The 5,241-nt window shown below is 42.4% G+C and overlaps 1 non-coding gene across 1 annotated transcript; it reads left to right on the forward strand.

Annotated features, from left to right (window-relative positions):
* Positions 1-468: 468 nt before the first annotated feature.
* trnak-uuu (transfer RNA lysine (anticodon UUU)) lies at positions 469-560 on the forward strand. The gene is given in 2 exon segments: positions 469-505; positions 525-560. It is a non-coding gene; the product is annotated as a tRNA-Lys (tRNA).
* The last annotated feature ends 4,681 nt before the right edge of the window (positions 561-5,241 follow it).

The following is a 5,241-nucleotide window of genomic DNA, read 5'->3' on the forward strand; positions in this document are numbered from 1 at the left end:
ATGCAGGAGGAGAATTTCACAGGAGATGAAAAGAATGGAAAGGGTTTGACCACTCCCATTGTGAAGGTACGCGAGCTAGGCTGGGGATGTTGCTCTAAGTGCAGAGAAGGCTGAATAAGAAACCGATTAACGTGCTCATTTTATGAAGAGGATAGATATGTGTGACAGGGATAAGCCTGTATTGGGAAGGAACAGAGTAACATAAATGAAAGACAGGAGACAAGAAGGAGATTTAGGAAGAATACTTTCACCTATAGAGTATTAATTATCTGGAAATCATTATCTGAATATGTGGTAAAGGTAAGTGTCATGAGAACGTTTCAGCAGTCTGTAGCCAAACACTTGATGAGCCAGAGCACGAGTGGATAAGGACCAGAAAGTGTGACGAGGACAGAAAGGCGCGAGATGGGTGTCCTGAATGCAATGCGTCAAAGGCAAACTAGTGTGCTTAAAGGTAACGGCTGGCGCGGCTCTGTGGCGCAATGGAAAGCGCGTTGGACTTTTACATCTCTATTCAGGTTGCTATTCAAAGGTTGTGGGTTCGAATCCCATCAGAGTCGAGTTTTAATTTATGTTTTGCAAAGTGGTCAGACCAGAAACCAGTAATATTCGTGCATAAACCTAACTGTCTCGAAACGGAACATTTTCCTCCCACAGTTTTACATTATCGATGTCTATTTATGGTAGAGACCGATAAATACCTGTTAGCCAGTACGATGTTGTGGATGGACTGGAAAAAGACATAAAATTGTTCTGTGAGCCATGATGATATCAAATTACGTGGCAGGACAGGATCGGTGTTAAGAATGGCCTCCTTCTGCTCCTTTGTGTCTGTGCCATTTCTGGCCAAGGTTTTTAAATAATCACAATGAGGACAATATGAATTAAACGCCAAATAATATTTTGGTCTCATCTCCACTTCGCTTCCCTCCCAGCTGGAATAGACAGCTCTTGTTTCAGCTTTAGATCATACAGCGGAAGATTCTCACAAGTTCTCCTTCAGGCTGAATGTTCCTTCATATAGGTTTCCAAGTGGACACATGGAGCAAGCAATTGCATGGATTCAGGGGATTCAGGGGCAGATTTCCCCTTTGCTGGGATGGAATTCTGGCCAAGATAATGAACGTGAATTTCTGACATTTTGAATCTTACTCTGGATTCTTGCGACTTTACGAATTAAACTGAATTTAATTTGCCCTTGCAGAACATTATTTAATCTTCACTGTGCATAAAAACCATGCCACATGCTCGTGCACATAGTATGTTGAACATTGTTGATATTGTGTGCAGTGTGGGTCGATGTCTCAAATGTACATGCCAAAGGAAGTTGGTGAAATATCAGTGAATCGAATTGTCTGATGAATTGAAGCCGATAGAAGGAAAATCCCAGGACAATGGCCACATAACATTGCCTGTGACCAACGCAGGAAGCCAAGGTAAATGTACGCAGTATTCAATAAAACCGATTTTCACCACATTTATCTATGCCATTTTCCTGAAGCTGATGCTTCATAATCGATGATCCATTATGAGTATAACCACCTCTGCACTGCGTTTCATTTCAGATACACAGAAAAAAAAAATGAGTAATTGGGTTGAGGGGCCCAGTGGTAAGATCAGGAGCCGTTCGTCACCTTTAGACGGCAGATCCAGTGGTGCAGTTAGTTAACTTGCTGTACTTGCATGACAGAATGGCAGCACATGAACTGCCAAAGTTGTGCATTGGATTCTCGCCAGGTGTTTGTTTTACTGATACTGACCAGAGATGATTGCAACTTCAAGCTGAAGAACAGTTTAAACCCGGAATATGACATTGCAATAAAGTGCTTTTGGCACTAATGTTGCAATGACCTGTAAGACCAGTCTGAAGTCCATCTGACCAGTATTTTGACATTATAAACCGTAAGTTTATCCAATGATCATTTATTTGCCCTGAAGGTTGGTGTGTCTACGACTGTTGAAGACAAGGCGTTATGCACTCTTACTACTCTCTGAGAAAGGCAGCTACCTCGGCATCTATCACCCTCAAATTACATCGATATGCCCTTGTGCCAACCATCGCCATTTGAAGAAAATGCCTTCACTGTCCACCTTACGGCAAACTCTGATCATCTTTTATGTCTCTATTAATTCACTTCTCAAACTTCTTATCTCTATCAAAAACAGCCTCAAGTCCCTCAGCCTTTCGTCGTAAGACCTTCCCTTCACAGAAGGCAACATCCGAGGAAATTTCGTCTACAACCTTTCCAATGCTTTCACATCCGTCCTATAATGTGGCGACCAGAACTCGACAAGTTTGGCCATACCAGACAAATTTCTGGAGCTGCAAAGAGATCGTTTGGCCCTGAAATTCAATCCCTCTCCCAATAAAAACTAACACACTGTGCTCATTGCAAACAAATCCATCAACGTGTGTGTTAACTTTCAGAGTTTTATATACATAGACGCCGAGATCGCTCTGCTCATCTAAACTTCCAAGAATATTACAATTAGCCCAGAACATTTTATTCTTGTTGTTCATTCCAAAGTAAATCACCTCACACTTTTCCACAATAACCTCCATATGCCACCTCTGAGCCCCGATCTGCAGATTATTCATGTCCGTCTGTAACCTGCAGCAAACTTCGGCACTGTTGACAACTCCATCGACTTAGTGTGTTCTGCGAGTTTACTCATCCATCATCCCATGCTCGAACCCAGGTCATTTATAAAGGTGACAAACAGCAGTGGACCCTAAAAGGAACCTTCTGGTACACCATGAATAACTGAACTCCAGGATGAATATTTTCCATTAACTACCACACTCTGTGTTCTTTCAGCAAGCCAATTACTGATCTAAACCGCGAAATCACCCTCAATCCCACGTCTCTGTATTTTATGCAACGGCCAACCGTGCATTCGTGAAAATGATATCCACCATGTTAACCACTTTACTCTCATCCACTTGTTTGTTGACCTTTTCAAAGAGCTCAATAAAGTTTGTGAGCCACAACCTGCTATTCGCAAAATCGTGTTGACTGTAGCGAATCAACTTCTTCCTGCTGAGGTGATCATAAATCATATCTCTCATAACCTTTCCCAAAACTTCACATTCAAGGAAATACGGCTCACTGTTCTATAATTTCCAGCGTTCTTCCTACTACTCTTCGTGAAGAAGGGGACAATATTTGCTGAACTCGAGTCTTCTCGCACTAATCACATAGACACTGACGAAATAAAGTTGGTTGTCAAAAGTTCTGCAATCTCCTCCCACGATTCCCAGAGAATCCTATGATACATCCCATCAAGCCCAGGGGACAAATCTATTCTCAGGCTTTCAAGAATTGCTAACAACTCGTCTTTATGAATATCAATTTCGTTTATTCTAACAGATTGCATCTCAAAATTCTCTTCGACAGCATTGTCTTTTTCATTTGAGATATGATGAAAAATATACATTCGGCGCCTCTCCTATCCTCGGACTCTGTTGACGACGTCCTCCTACTGTTCTTGGCAGGCCCGAATCATATCCTAGATATTCTTTTATTCTTGAAATGACAAGAGAAAGCTTTCGAGTTTTAAATGACCCTGCTAGCTAAAGACTTTTAATGCCCCCTCTTTGCTCTTAGTAGCTCTCTCTTTTGGCCATTACTTGCTAGCTTTTAATTTTCAAGTGCCCTAACGTAGCTTTCATATTACATGTTTACATGCACCGCCTTCTCCATCTTGACAAGAAATTCAACTTTTTGAGTAAAAATGGCTCCCTGTCTCAACCTCATATTCCCTGCATGACGCACACACACTTATCAAGGACATGCATGAGCGCTTACCTGAACAAGCTCCATATTTCAGGTTTGCAAAACCCCTGCGTTTACTTTCCCATCTGGTGCATCCTAACTCTTGCTGATCGCATCATACTGGCCTTTCTCCCAGCCCTCATGCTCTGCGATATATATATATATATATATATATTCCTATCCATCACTAAATAAACATACCGAATTGTGGTCACTATCACCAAAGTGCTCAATTATCTCCAAATCGAACAGTTGACTTGCGTCAATGTGCAGTACCAAATCCAATATGTTTTTGATTCTTGTTGGCCTGTCTACATGCTGCGCCACGAAACCCTCCTGCACACATTGGACAAAGACTGACCAATCAGAGCTCCTCAAACAATAACATTTCCAATCAATATTTGGAAAGTTAAACTTCCCCACTACAACTACCTTGTTACTTCCGTTCCTATCCAGAATCATCTTTGCAATCTTTTCCTCCATATCTCTAGAACATTTTGATGGTGACCTCCACTTGCCTGATTTTAATCTCAGCCCATTCTAGTTCAGCAGATTGAGTCGGGACCTCACCAAATATCCTTTCTGCTACCATAACACTGTCTTTGACTAAAAATGCCACATCTTCCCTCTTTAACGACTTCCCTGTTCTTACTGAAAAATCGAAACTGAGGTGCAAGGAACAACCATTCATTTCAGTGCTCCATTCATGTCTCTGAAATGGCCACAATATTGAAGTCCCAGTTAACAACCCATGAAAACACGCTGCGAGACATCACAAACCTTGGTAACGTGGAGGTATCACATCAATCATGAGCCTGCCCTGTACCCACAGAAACTGCAATCTGTCCCCCTCACCATGTAGTCCCCAATAACTATTGCGCTCCTCCCCTCTCCCCTACCCTTCTGATCACAGGGACAAACACTGTGCCAGAGATCTGTACCCCATAGCTTACCCCTCGTAAGACATCCCCCCAAAAAGTAACAAATACGGTATGCTTATTACAGATGGGCATAGCCAAAGTGGATGCCTGCACTGGCTGCCTGTTCCCTTTTCGTCTCCCGACTGTATCCCATCGACCTTTTTCTTGTACCTGAAGTGTAACTGCCTCCATATAAGTCCTCTCAATTCACCTCAGACTACCCAAAGTTCCAATGTTCAGCTCCAGATCCCTAAAGCTGTTGCCAGGGAGATGGAGTTGGGTGCAATTCCCATAGATTCAAATGTCAGGGACATTACAGTAAACTCTAAGCTCTCACGTTCTACAGGAAGAACATTCAAATGGCCGACCATCAATTTCTAAAGTTCTGAATTCACACACACACACACACACACACACACACACACACACACACACGTGCGTGAATTCAGAATATTTGGAATTGGTTGGTCGGCCATTTGAATGTGCTAGGAGAAATTGAGGACTGGAGATGCTGGAGGTCAGAGCTGAAAATGCGTTGCTGGAAA

This window comes from Chiloscyllium plagiosum, unplaced genomic scaffold (assembly GCF_037043375.1).
Source record: "Chiloscyllium plagiosum isolate Xiang-an unplaced genomic scaffold, Cpla_swu_hap1 HiC_scaffold_45, whole genome shotgun sequence".
NCBI classification, from domain to species: Eukaryota; Metazoa; Chordata; class Chondrichthyes; order Orectolobiformes; family Hemiscylliidae; genus Chiloscyllium; species Chiloscyllium plagiosum.